The sequence below is a fragment of the Procambarus clarkii genome, chromosome 55, assembly GCF_040958095.1.
Source record: "Procambarus clarkii isolate CNS0578487 chromosome 55, FALCON_Pclarkii_2.0, whole genome shotgun sequence".
NCBI classification, from domain to species: Eukaryota; Metazoa; Arthropoda; class Malacostraca; order Decapoda; family Cambaridae; genus Procambarus; species Procambarus clarkii.
The window spans coordinates 14,896,699-14,911,534 of NC_091204.1; the positions used below are offsets into that span (position 1 = coordinate 14,896,699).

A 14,836-nucleotide genomic window follows, 5' to 3' on the forward strand; every position below is an offset into this window, starting at 1 on the left:
TGGAGAGGGATAGGAAGGAGAGAGAGTAAGTGGGAGCTAAGGAAGGGACTGGAAGCACTACCACCACCACTACGCATCCTATTTAGCCATCAAACTAATAGTGTCATAAACTATCGGGCTAACTAACCACCCCGCTCAACCACCAAGCAGCTCATCAACCCGACGACTTCGGCCCTGGTAAACCCCCCTCCCCCCCCCCCCAAAGTAGCCCCCCCCCCCCGGCCAGCCGACTAATGACGTTGCCCCGACCAACCACCACCCACCGACTAACAACGCACCTAATGACTTCAGACAAGGAACACGCCGCCCCGACACCTACGCTCTGTAATCTTTGCGCGCCAGACCTCTCTCTCTCTTGCCACCCAGGAGAACTAGACCCCTCCCTCTATCCCCCCCCCTATCTACCCCATATCTATCCCCCCACCACCCAACCGCACCCTTCCATCCCCCCCTTCCCTTTCGTACCAACGAGCCCCGTACTGCCAGGTATATCGGAAGGGCGAAGAGAGACGGTTGGGTGGGAAGGGATAGTGTGGGATGGGAGGGATTCAGGTATCAACACTTACCTAGCAGTGTCTTCAGAGAGAGAGAGAGAGGGGGGGGAGGGGAGAGGTTGTAGTCTAGTTGTTTGTGCCTGAAAGTTGTGGATGGAGGTGGCTTCTGCAACTTTTTCATTCCACCTGTGATCAGGTTCGAGTTTTCTTTCCATTTCTTCAACTCATGAGTGGATGGATGGATGGCTAGGCTGAAGTTGATGGACAGATAGATGGATGAATAGACGGATGTTTTAACTGATTGGTAGATGGATATATATAACTGAATAGATGTTTATATATTTATATGCATAGGTAAATTAATTAATCAACAGGTAAATGTATACACATATACATGTTTATAGGAGGATATATGGATAAGTAGAGAGGAATAAATTGGGGGGAAGAGACCCGGGTTGCACCGGGTAAATCCCCCTCCCCTCTCCCTTAGTGTAAGGTCGCCAGGCGTTATAAGGTATAAGGCTTGGAAGCTGTCAAAGGGTATAGGACTTAAGCGGAGCACTATACCTTGGATTAAAGATCACTTTTATCTATGTAAGTACCACGATTATCCTGACTTACTCTGTATTTACTACTGTTGCAGGACTGTACTGAAGGAGGATTGCAAGGATTAATGGGCTATTGAAGACTCGGTTTGGACTCCGAATGGCGACGACAGTGCTCCGAAGTGCACATTCCTAAGGTTGACTCTTGCAGCTCTTTGTACCAGAAATGTACTGCTGTACGGACTAATCCACCAAACTCGAGGTACAGTATACAGATCTCTCTTAGTTATATGTTCTCACCTCTTAGTTATTCTTAGTTATTCTATATATATATGTTCTCGTCTAATACAACTTTTTAAAAATGTGACATGTTTTAGAAAATAAGTTTAATATTTAATACGTTTTTTTCCATTTTTTTTACTCTATGATTAAGGAAAAGTATTTTCTTATCTCATAAGTTACGTAAATATACAGTGACGAAACTATAGTTTAATAATTGTTCTTTCTTTCCTCAGATGCTGAGTTCCTGTAGCTTGGTAATGGACGACCCCCATGCTCGTCCCATGGGTGGTGGTGGTGGACCCCCACGCCCATCCCGTGGGCGGTGGTGGACCCCCATACTCGTCCCGTGGGCGGTGGGGGACCCCCATACTCGTCCCGTGGGCGGTGGGGGACCCCCATACTCGTCCCGTGGGCGGTGGTGGACCCCCATACTCGTCCCGTGGGCGGTGGGGGACCCCCATATGTTATGATCTCAGCCTGCAGGAGAAACGAGTCTCCCTCCTTGAGAGTTATTCAGCAAGCCTGACCTAACTAGAAGGTCTAGCAAATATTGAGGTGATAACCCATATGAAAAATGGCTGGTTGGATATGTAAAACAATTTAAGATTATGGGCAGTAAGTAAGGAAATAGATAAATGACTGGCTAGGAGATGTGGACATTTTGCTGGAGGCGTGAGGCTCGCTTCTGGAGGACCTTGACCTCACTTGAGTGCCAGACATCGCAGGGGGAAGCCGCGCTCCGTTGAGCTCCCGTCAGAAGGGAACCCCTAGTGATATATCTCTAAGAGAAGAGAAGTGTGCAGACGTACCAGCTGTGGAATAGAGCTGGGGACGTGTGGTCTCAAGTCGTGGACGATAATTAGTGAATATTAAGCCGCCCGGAGGCATTATTGTGGGCTGTGTGGAGCGCCCTGACCAGACGCCGTCAGAGGGAAAGCGCCCTCGACCAATTAATCTGTGGTAAGCACGATAAACGCCAGTTCATAGTGATTGTTTGTAGTTGGTCGTGTGCCCAGCGACAGTAGCGATGTTTATTTATAAGTTAGACATGTTTTAATAAGGCAGAAAGCCTGAAATAAGAGAGTGGAGAGGGAGGAACACGGAGCGACGTCCTCCCCCTCTGAGCGCTGGCGGACGACTGAGGGAGCCGGCTCCGGATGGAGGAAGACCCTCCCAGCGAGTGAGGACGCCGCCGCCAGGCGAGGTGGAGTATGGACCCGCCCAAAGCGGGGGAGTCCACTCTCACTGTATGTAGAGGACAGATAGAGGTTTGAGGCAAGCATATTGTGTGGTTATTTTTGTTTATGTGTTAAAGGGGAACATTTTATTGGAACGTCGATGGGTTGCAGGTTTGTCTTTTGGGGAAGAAGTTGCTGAGGACTTCGAAGCCAGCAGATGAAGTAGCTGATGAGACTCCAAGGTAGTGGAGCAGAGGACCTCGAGCTGTGAGGAGAAGCAGCAGTGAAGAGGAGGGTCACGTGCTTCTGTAGAGGTGGTGAAGCACCATAGTTACTCGAGGAAACTTCATGGTGTAGCAGCCAAGAGAGCTGTGGGAGAACCTAACAGAAGGGTGAAGCACCGTAGTTGCACAAGGAAACTTCATGATAGCAGCCTGGAGAAGCTGCAGAGGATCCTGGTAGTGAAGCCCGGAAGAACCTAAGGATATTAGGGTTGTGAACTTCCAGAGGTGGAAGGGGAAGTTCTGGTGGATTACTAGTAGGGAGTTGATAGTGTTTGGTTGTCAGTAGCGTGCAAGACGCAGTGAGAGGTGAGTGACTGTTGGCATTCTTATGTCAAGGAGTTTTTATACTGAAGTTTAGAGTTGCAGTCGTAGGCTTGATTACCTACAGATGTATGTGCATGAGGACTGACAGTGATCGATTAATCATTGTTGTGTGTATCAATGAACATTTATACTGATATATGTTATTGCATTCAAATGCTGATTTTCTATATATACATTATCTTGCTGATAGTGCAACAGTGTATGTAGGCTTGACCAACTTGAGGAGGTTAATGGTATCAGGTGGTGAACCAGGAGGTAGGATACCACTTGATAAGCTGATAATAGAGTTCTGATGGTGTTGGAGTGCAACCTGATTGTGATATTATAGAGTATAGGATTCATTATTATTATATGTGTGTATGTATCGTGTATGTGCTTTGTTCAGTAAATGTGTCACAATTTGCTGGTGTTTTGCCCTTGTCCTAGTGAGGCTTCCCAGGAGGTAGTAAAGAAGGAGAGAGAGAGAGAAAGAACCAAGAACCACTGCTGTGGACAGGGTAGGAGGTAATACTAGTAAGTCATAGGGGATTGAGGAGATCATATCTCATAAGGAGAGAGTGGGGAGTCACAGCGGCTCGAGTGGGTGTGTGCACGTGACAACGAGGCTAAGTGTTGGAGCCGCATCCCCTAAACGTGTGACGTTGAGCCCCTCTCCAAGAGCCAGAAGCGCCAAGGGTGATCTCCTAGTATAAGCACTCTGCCGAGTTGTGGGTTGGGTTGTCCATAGAGAAGGATCAACGACGACAACACCAACCAACCCACAGTCTATAATACATACTCGTCCCGTGGGCGGTGGTGGACCCCCATACTCGTCCCGTGGGCGGTGGGGGACCCCCATACTCGTCCCGTGGGCGGTGGGGGACCCCCATACTCGTCCCGTGGGCGGTGGTGGACCCCCATACTCGTCCCGTGGGCGGTGGGGGACCCCCATACTCGTCCCGTGGACGAAGGGGGACCCCCATACTCGTCCCGTGGACGAAGGGAGACCCCCATACTCGTCCCGTGGACGAAGGGGGGACCCCCATACTCGTCCCGTGGACGAAGGGGGACCCCCATACTCGTCCCGTGGACGAAGGGGGACCCCCATACTCGTCCCGTGGACGAAGGGGGACCCCCCATACTCGTCCCGTGGACGAAGGGGGACCCCCATACTCGTCCCGTGGACGAAGGGGGACCCCCCATACTCGTCCCGTGGACGAAGGGGGGACCCCCATACTCGTCCCGTGGACGAAGGGGGACCCCCCATACTCGTCCCGTGGACGAAGGGGGCCCCCCCATACTCGTCCCGTGGACGAAGGGGGACCCCCCAGACTCGTCCCGTGGACGAAGGGGGACCCCCCATACTCGTCTCCTGGACGAAGGGGGGACCCCCCCCCATACTCGTCTTCTGGACGAAGGGGGACCCCCCCCATACTCTCGTCCTCTGGACGAAGGGGGACCCCCCCCCCCATACTCGTCCTCTGGACGAAGGGGGACCTTCCCCCATATTCGTCCCCTGGACGAAGGTGGACCCCCCATACTCGTCCCGTGGGTGGAAAAGGGTTAGAGGCACATAATGGGTTCAAGAACTGAACCCATTAACTCTAAACTTATAATCCATTAAACACTTTTCGTATTATGATAATTAAATAAAGTTTTCAGTTGTACACTCGTATTTTAATTTAACTATTTCCGCATTTTGTGTAACCTGGATTTTTGTTCAATTGAACATTTTCCGTTTTTGTTCAATTGAACATTTTCCGTTTTTGTTCAATTGAACATTTTCCGTTTTTGTTCAATTGAACATTTTCCGTTTTTGTTCAATTGAACATTTTCGCATTCTGTTCAAATTCCTTTCCACAATAATTTTATGCAATTTGGAAAAAAGTCAGTTTGAATAAAAATGGAAAATGTTCAATTGAACAAATTGGGAAAATGTTCAATTTAACATTTTGTTCAAATTGCCTCTTCCACATTAAATAATTTAATGTTATTTGGAAAGTCAATTTGAACAAAGCGAAAATGTTCAATTGAACAAAATGCAAGTTGAATTTAATGCAATCTTCAATTGAACATTTTCGCATCATTCAATTTAACAATTTCGCGTTTTGTTCAAATAGTTGGTACTTTAATTTTTTCAAATGGCATAATTTGCATTTTGCTAGATTGAACAAAATGGTGATTAAATTATGCCCGCTGAATTAAGTTCGGCATCACTGTTCAATTCGCAGTTAACTAAAAAAAAATTAATCTTACCAATTTAATTTTAAATGGTTTGAAATATATAAGTATTAATTTATTGAACACAATTCAAATTTTTTTATTCCAACTTGTTTCCATGTCAACACCACTATTGACCTACAATTAAACAGTGGAATTACACCAATTTCCACCGAATGTAAAACTAAAATTACTGTACAATTTTGAATATATGTCATATGTTACACTGTATAGCTTACACTTAAACGTAAAGTAACAAGAAATAGAACTACTTAATTTAGTTCCATACATCTTAACTGTTACCTGTTTCTACATAACCCACTAATAATTTTTTTTTTAACATAGGATAAAGCAGAATGATAAATTTACAAGTGTTTCAAAGAACCTAATATACAAAGGCATGTTCTAAAACATTAAAATAAAGTCAAATATTTAAAATACAAATTCTCATTTGCACTACAAGAAATAGTTTACAAAAAATACAGTTTACAAACAATTATTGGAGGATAAGTAACCAATTATTTATTTTATTTAGAATTCAGAGTAAAACTACAGTAGAGCTTTCCTCTTTCAAGTTTTTAATTCTTTATTTTTCTATATTACCAAACACTTTGGAAAGTAGTTAGTGGTGCAACCACCTCTTCACTTAGTGGGATGAGGCTAGTAAAAGAATAGGACAGACCCGTCCTCAACCCTTTCTATTGCTTTATCAAACAAATACAATAAAGGCACAAATAATTATCAAAAAAAGGCACCAAGCCGGGAAGGCCATGTAGCTCTTTGAACTCAAAAATATATGTCATTTAAACAATTACAGTCACCAAGATAGGATAATTTAAACGCATTAAAGTTTTATTTAACAAAACATCGTGGTCTGTCACGAATAGTTCAAGCAGGGTAAGAATAATTGACAATGTACATTTTTTTGCATAACCTCAGCAATTCCTCGATGCCTCATTACAGTGAGGCGCTGCTAATATTCACTGCCACACAGGACAGAGGATAACCCTGGAAACACAAACCGAAACTGTCTATTTTCCGCTTGTTACGACTTGTAATAAAGTTGTTACATCTTGGCTTAACGTGTTTATGACGTATTAGAACGTTGTTACAACTTGCTATATTGGTCGTTATAACTGGTTAGGAGGTGTTAAAACTTGTTCGAACGTTGTACCAACGTCGTAGTTTCAGTGTTTGGCGGGAAGACAACAGGTATAGATTAAAGGATACACGCATGTATTTTCAACCTACTACATCAGATATTACTCTTTACAAATTTGTAAAAGCAACTTACAATTGTTCACTGTAGTTAATCCCTCCTTTCACAAGTCAAGTATGGATTCATCAGATGCAGGTTAAAATATTAAATAAAACTCACGTTTTTATTATTTTAAATAGACAAATTGGTATAAATTGTTAGGATATCACATACAAGATACAATGAAATACACAATTGACTGTACAAAAGACCAGTTCTAAAATCTTACATTTCCACATTCAATAACAGCGTTGATGTGAATGTCTTCACGACTTCAGTTTACACAGCTTAATAATCTTTGTGTGGTTCAGCCTCACTGAGGTCCTCTTTCCATGTCATCGTGTACGGATCCAGTTCTTAAATTTGTTCACAAGTCCAAGATCGCGTTGTAGGACGGAATACGAAGTTTCCTTTTAAATTCGGTTGAATTCACATCTCAATCCTTTGATACGGGATGTCACAATGGCGCGTTCTTGTGTATTCATTAGGGTCATAAGCGTTCTGAAAAAGACGAAAGAATTTAGTCATTTCACAACACATTACACATGGAAAAAAAAATAAAAAAAAAAGGTCAAATTTCATAGTAAGAGTTAATTCTGGGTCAGCATTGTACATGCTCTACTTGTGCCTAATTGCAGGAATCTTAAGTAAAATGAATAAAATTCAGTTGGCTTGAGATTTGTTGGACAATTCAATAGCTTCTTGTGTTATGCATCTAATTTAAGTAATTACTGAAAGCAAATCTATAAGGCTTTATACTATCCTTTTGAAGGCTTTGATATTTTGATAGGTAGCCGGCGTCATCAAAATCTCTGAATATTCAAATGGCACTAAACATCACTTGGGGTGCCAATTCGAGAGAAGTGCACGATTCGATGGACAGTGACGATACTGTCAAGACTTGGCAGGGCAATGTCAAATCCTTTAGGGGAGGACCCGAGAGTACTGGGTTTTCAAAGAGACCAACTGCCACAAGCCAGTTCTTGAGAGACTTCTCCCAAAGACCATTGTAAATTCCTAGCAAATACTGAAAAGTGCCCTGAAGGAGATGGCAAAGATTCTCAGATGCCGTGTGAGCCGGCCACAATAGAACCAGAGACAGGGTTGACGAGTTCTGTGCCCGAGAGCGCACAGTGTGAAGGAGAGCGGGCTATTCATGCCCATGACCTCTGGTGTGGCTTAATCTTTATAAAACTAATAAAAATCACCCCATGAGCACCTCAGGCTCCGGCAAGAACCTCAGAGGATGCGAAGATCGGGAAAGAGACAAGGGAAAGGGTAGATAAATGAAACTAGTATACCATTCACCTACAAAAACAAGAGGCAGAAGGAACTTTCGAAGGAAATGAATACAAGAACAAAAAGAACTCATTTTAGATCAAAACAGTAAAATCAGGAGTCTCACTAAAGCTCTCAAGGAAGGAATCAAGGGGCATTACAGATGACAATGGACGAGCACCAGGCATCGACTCCTGGACACTCAACAAAGGGGTGAAAATCAAGAAATCGAGCATTAAAGTCGAGCAAAATTTGTAATCTGTCTAAATGAACAGAGTAATTTTGGTACGCTGGGTTATGACAAAAGGCCACCAACGCAGGCTGAGGAGACTCCTAGGTAAGTCCACCACTGTTCAGCTAGACTCAAACTATAGTCTTAGTCACAAACAAAATATCGACAGCTAGTGTGGCCACTGATACTTACTTTCCACGTTGCAATATTCAAACAACTGAATCCTCTGCAGCTCTGAACACCACTCGCTTCCAATGGCAGGAGGCCCAAACTTCACCAAGAGGTAGTTCCCTTTCCACTGCAAGATCAGTCTACTCTGTAAAAAAATATAAACACGTTTTAAATTACATTAGCGTAGTTATTCCAGCTAACGCTCTACGTCGCTACCATTACAAAACTCCAGCAAAAGTTGCTTACAGAAGAACAATTAACTGTCCCACTCCCATCTCTTTGGGAAAAGTTTAGTCCTAATAATGTACCTATCAACAATGGGTCAACAGGATTGGGAGACACTTTCAACGAGTTAATTCTGGTCAGAAAAGAAGTTGAGAGGGTTAACAGTTGTCAACACCACCAGGAAGATTTAGCGGTATACACAGTTATTCCCTTTGTCTGATCTCTAGCCATAACCTAATAGTATTAAAATGTACCTCTTTTGGTCATCAAGAATCAAGGTGGTCCTCGCAACAGGAGACAGTTCATGAAGTCGTAGTCCTTAGGGCCCGGGTTAAAGAGTCCCGGTCGAAGCAGACAAATGGGCAGAACTTTTCACCTGATGCTCTGTTCACTAAGCATTAAGTAGGTACCTGGAAATTAGGATGAGGATATTCAATTCACGAGCTTAAGACTGACTTCATACTAATAATGAAACTAGGTTTCCTGCATACCTTAACACTGATGATTACACTGACAGGCAAGTGGAACCTGCCGACTGGTTCACGTTAAATGGCAGGCTTCACGAGACCCAAGCTCATGCTCCTGTTACACCACATCTCGTAGAGGTCGATTTCCAAACGCTTCTTCCAGTGTCTTAACACTAATTTTCAGATTGTGGATAGAGATGTCGTGGAACTTTCAACACAAGATTCCGGTGAAATTTTTACTTCACCTCGGGGCTTTTCCTGCTTAATTTTGAATCATTTAGGAGGAGGGGAGATAAGCACATTGATTTTAGTCCTTGCTGAATCTGGGGACAGGAAGGGAGGAGGGCTGCACCCAGACGACTCAAAAGATGGGACAGGGCACTAAAACTCCCTTCCACCAGAAGGAAGGACGGGAAGGCACTAACCCCCTCCCTCACACCCCAACCTGATGTACGGAGACGAGCACTGAAAGGACCCCCCCCCCCAATTCACCCACACACCGTAAATGACAGGGCATTTTCGTTTCAATGTCTAAAAAAAAAGAGCAATGGCAGTGCAAAGTGTCAAACATTTCTAAAGCTTATGTGACACACAGGCCTAAAGTACAAGATACCGTAGCTAGGGCCGCCACAGATTTACTGCCACACACTGCAGCTTGACTGACAACAGAAACGCTAGGCTTAATATCGCGCAGCTACTTGGGCGACATAATTTACCCGAAAAGTGGGAAAACCACAAGGAAACCTCCCCCCTCCCCCCCCCCTTTCTTACTATTCAACATACAGCTGACCTGCCCCAACCCCAACATGGAGAATACATCACATACGCTATCACTAAAACATGCCAACCAGGACCATCAAAACCGCCACTTGCCAACAAAACCTAGGCGGCAATTTAATTTATAAATTTTGAAAAATCAATTGAAAATAAGCAGAAAAAACATGTTACAGATAATACACATTGCAAGGAACCCAGACCCCACTATCCTTGGCAATTGCCTGATCCAATATGCAGAAGCAAGCAGCATATTGGGGCTCAAGACCAATAGAACAGGTACAAAAGTCCACGTAAGGGACATTAAAGCAAAAACAGGCACAGGAAAAAAATTAGGAGATTCCTAAACCTTACTAAAAAAAAAAAACAGCTGCACTTACATAAGGCTCCAGTCCGGCCAGATCTAGATTATCCTCTACCCCTACAGACTTTTGTACTAGTAAAAACTAGTACAAAATAAGGCGCTAAGAAGAGCAGCAAAACACTATCTACCATCTCATACAATTCAGGAGCTCCATGAACTAGACCACTTATCAGACGCCACAACCAAGCTACTAGACTAACACCAAGATCTTCCAAGACTATGCTAGAAAGATCACGCCAAGATGAGACGCCCCACTCCCACAGATGGTGGCCCAAGAGCCGTTTATATGAACACCAAGCCCCCACCACTATACATAATTCCTAGATGTATGATGCATATAATGGCATACATGCTTCACATGTATTTCCTGTGAAAAAAAAACAGCTCCCTGACAAAAGCAAGCTTAGCTGCCACAGTGTCAGCAAGGCGGACAGCACGCCGATCTGAACGTATTTCCAATTTCTAGAAAATTTTCCTTCACCTCTGCCTCTCCCGCATCTTTACTCTAAAAAAGGGACGGAAGGCATAACTCAAAAGGAACACACACAATTTACTAAGTAAAAAAAATACTTACAGGGGTACCCAAAATACCCTACAGGGTGTAGATTAAAAGGTTCTCAAGAAGAAAGGTTTGGTGTATTATCCTGTATTAGTGTCTTGAGCAGATAATTGTACCAAGTAGACTGGTCTGCAAGCAGGAGCCGCAAAGTGTTCAGTTACCTGCAAAAGCAAAAAATTGTAAGTGAAAAATTAATTTTCTGTTGGTCTTTTAGCTTCCCACTTACGTATCCCACTAAACCGTTCATTTCTGGACTTTCTATAGGCACTCCCACACTGGCAAGAATTATTATCCATATATATAATCGATATATCGATTATATATCGATATATATAATCGATCCAATCAGAGCAAAAATTCATTGGCATACAGACAATTTGAACTAATTGCAATATTAAAGAAAAAGTCAACCCATCCTCCTGTTAAGAGTACTTATAATATAGTGAACCATCGTACACATTGAGGTAATGGACAATTAAAAAGTACAATTTGACATAGGATTTGAACACGCTGGAAAAGGTTTTGCATTTATGTTAAACTACCTTGTACTTTTTTTCCCCCCGGGATATATATATATATATATATATATATATATACACACACGCTAGCACCGCTCCTGTGCCAGGTAAGTCCACTCCGGGCTCACCATAGCCCGTGATACTTGGAACTTGTTCCGAGTAGCTGAATCTATAACACACACACGCACCCTACCAGTAGGGATTTGCAAGTCTTGTGGCCTAAAACTAGAGAATTCCTTTTGAGAAATTAACTTTGTAGCCAAGTGAAGGAGTTAAACCCATTAATAGTCAAGTAGGGACGCAGTTTACAGTCGGGACAAGCGTATAGAATCCAGGAGTATCCCTAGTCAGAAGTGTAGCCTAGTATGGCGTTAACTTCCTACGCAAGTAACAGGTAACTTACCTAGCAGTAAATAGGTACCTGGGTTTTAGTCAGCTGTCACGGGCTGCTTCCTGGGGGTGGAGGCCTGGTCGAGGACCAGACCGCGGGGACACGTAAACCCCGAAATCAACTCAAGATAACCTCAAGATAGGCAGTAGAGGAGACTAAACTTAAAATCAGGTCATTCAATGGGTCACAGGAAACATTTTTAATGAAAAACTAGCTCCTGAGCTATGGAAAAAAATAAGTCGGTCACAGAACTAAAAAGCAATGCAGAAGATTTGAGGTAACCAAGCTTTAAGTTTAATTAATGTTTTAATGTACTTACGAACCCTCACTAACAAGGTTACGTTTGGCTAGGATTGGTTAGGCTACATAAATAGTACCAAAATGCACTATGTACTCTGATCTTTTTATGAACTAATTTGAGGACTGATTTTAAAGCCCGGGTATAAAATTATAACCACGACAAGACTCCCGTACCAGTCTACCAAAAAACATGGGACCTCGATAATTCTAGCTGGTTCAAACTGAGGATAATACTAACTAGGCCAATTATAATCGATATGCCCAGTTCTTAAATGCATTATCTAAATACTAAAATGTGCCAAGTGTGCTTTGTTAATTCACTAACCTGACAAGGGGCTGAAACCTGCACACACAACCACACCAGAACGGACCAGAGGCATGGCATAAATTTTAATAAAACAGCCGGGTGGAAATCCAGAGGTACAATAGATGGAAATCCAGAGGTACAATAGATGGAAATCCAGAGGTACAATAGATGGAAATCCAGCGGTACAATACGCACGTTGATAATTCTACAAATTTCAAGGGGTCTCCAGACCGTGCCGCGAAGACTTGGAAGATGGGAACTAACGCGAACTAAAGTGCCATTAGAGGCCATTAGATTGACATAAGCCACCATGGCAACTGTCCAACAGCTACCCTTTCGTAGCTCAGTCTATTAAGGCAGCGTCTGGGATGCTCCCGGACGCAGGTTCGAAACCTCGACACGGCCCCTTGAAGATTTGTTCATTTGATGCATCACGTTAGTGTGATTTCTGTGTGTAGTGTAGTGTAACAGTCCACAGTTCGGGGTATGATGATTCAAAATTATATTCCACTACATGAACGATTTATACAGGCGTCGGCGAACGATTTATATTTACAGGTTAACCATTAAAATTCTTCATATAATGACCAGACCACACACTAGAAATTGAAGAGACGACGACGTTTCGGTCCGTCCTGGACCATTCTCAAGTCGATTGTGATGAGGACAGGTAGGGACAGGAATTAAATAGGCAAGAGAGCTGAGGAGGAAAGTCAGGTGTAGGGGATGTAGTAATGAGAAATATACTTTCTTCATATACTTTCCAATTCTGTTCGATATACGCTCAGCGCCGCCTCAATAGCACCTTGGCCACACACGGAAAATGCAAAACATGAACATTTCCTCCATTGGAAGTTAATTTATTAATATGTTGCCAATTTACAAAGTCTTCAGGGTATGACACCGGACCAACAGACAGACTTATTACCTTTGATAATCCGTTACAGCCCTACTCCTGTGCCAGGTAAGTCCACTACGGGCTCACCATAGCCCGCGCTACTTTGGAACTTTTGGTTTAAGTAGCTAAATCTAGAACAACAGATAGACCTCACCAGGAACACCGGTCACCCACACCCTCACCGACCCTCAGTCAGCCCTGCACTACTCGCCCTCCAACTAATTGCTCGCCCTCCGTCGCCTCACTCACGATTCGCTCAAACAACGAAGCACCAGCGACCCGTCGTTCACTGGTTGAGTCTCACCACTTAACGTTATTCCGGAAGTCGGTCGGCCGAGCGGACAGCACACGGGACTTGTGATCCTGTGGTCCTGGGTTCGATCCCAGGCGCCAGCGAGAAACAATGGGCAGAGTTTCTTTCACCCTATGCCCCTGTTACCTAGCAGTAAATAGGTACCTGGGTGTTAGTCAGCTGTCACGGGCTGCTTCCTGGGGGTGGAGGCCTGGTCGAGGACCGGGCCGCGGGGACACTAAGCCCCGAAATCATCTCAAGATAACCTCAAGATTCCAACCCAACGTTAACATACAAAAGGCCGTCACTTTCGAAACACTTTAATCAAATAATGACATTAAATTGCACAAAAGCAAGTATTTGAATTGCAATTAAACTCGACCACGTTCGAAGTAATGATTCGAGACGTGCTTCATTCACCTTAAACTTGTATTGTAAACCACACATTAGTAATATTAACCTAACCAGAACAAGTTATGTCGGGATAACTGAGAATAAAGCGACAATATATCGAAATTAATTAAGAGATAAGATAAAAACTACTTCAGTACACCGCAAGATTCATATCAGTTGGTTGCCAGATGTAAAGGTCAACTACTGACACAACCCGTCCTCAACCAGCCCGTCCTCCAAACAAAGATCCAAAAGTGATTCCATGCACCCGCCAAACCCCCTGTTTATGAATGAAAAACGGTTTACACACGACTCACAACTGCTGACGTTCGAACATATCCGGAACAAGTGCTTCACTGACGAATTTTGTTCGAACCACAACGCTATAAATGCTTCACCCACGTACTACAAATACAAATAATCGCCAACAGAACCTGAACACCTAACCTAACCTATGCCTATTTATACACAATATGCTAATATATTATAATATTAATTTATACTTGAGAAAATTCCCGTTTTGAATGAACAGCATATTAAAATTTATGAATGCGTCTGTGGGGTCGACCGCTGAATGTAATGGACTTGAGTCGAGGATGGGTTGCCTCAACTCAAGTCCATTCCATCCAGCGATCGACCCCACAGACGCATTCATAAAATTTAACATGCTGTTCATTTAAAACGGGAATTTTCTCAAATATAAATTAATATTTATAATATATTAGCATATTGTGCATATATAGGCATAGGTTAGGTTAGGTGTTTAGGTTCTGTTGGCGATTATTTGTATTTGTAGTACGTGGGTGAAGCATTTACAGCGTTGTGGTTCGAACACAATCGTCAGTGAAACACTTGTTCCGGAAGTGTTCGAACGTCAGCAGTTGTGAGTCGAGGACGGGTTGAATTATTAAACAGTTAATGAGCTCCGAAGCACCAGGAGGCTGTTTATAACAATAACAACAGTTGTTGTCATAAACAATAGCTTGACATGGAAGTTTTCATGCCTGTAATCTGTTTAATAAATGTAAACAAAGCCGTCAAAGATTGAAGAAAGATGTACACGTTTGTAAGTACTTGCGTAACTGCTTCGTGAATCTGGCCCC

General features: G+C 43.3%; 2 long non-coding RNA genes across 14 annotated transcripts; one reads left to right on the forward strand and one right to left on the reverse strand.

The window, feature by feature from the left end:
* The first annotated feature begins 273 nt into the window (after nucleotides 1–273).
* Nucleotides 274–3,509, forward strand: LOC138352818 (uncharacterized). The gene is made up of 3 exons (XR_011222892.1): nucleotides 274–1,301; nucleotides 1,555–2,281; nucleotides 2,671–3,509. It is a non-coding gene; the product is annotated as an uncharacterized lncRNA (long non-coding RNA).
* A 1,868-nt stretch (nucleotides 3,510–5,377) lies between these two features.
* LOC123753805 (uncharacterized) lies at nucleotides 5,378–13,947 on the reverse strand. 13 transcript variants are annotated; one of them, XR_011222944.1, is made up of 6 exons: nucleotides 13,892–13,906; nucleotides 11,574–11,765; nucleotides 10,650–10,795; nucleotides 8,725–8,880; nucleotides 8,267–8,390; nucleotides 5,378–7,065 (listed from the first exon to the last, which is right to left on the reverse strand). It is a non-coding gene; the product is annotated as an uncharacterized lncRNA (long non-coding RNA). The 13 variants fall into 13 exon arrangements; XR_011222946.1 differs by lacking the exon at nucleotides 13,892–13,906 and adding an exon at nucleotides 13,203–13,248 and having other exon boundaries at nucleotides 11,556–11,765; XR_006772323.2 differs by lacking the exon at nucleotides 13,892–13,906 and adding an exon at nucleotides 13,203–13,246.
* Between the last annotated feature and the right edge of the window lie 889 nt (nucleotides 13,948–14,836).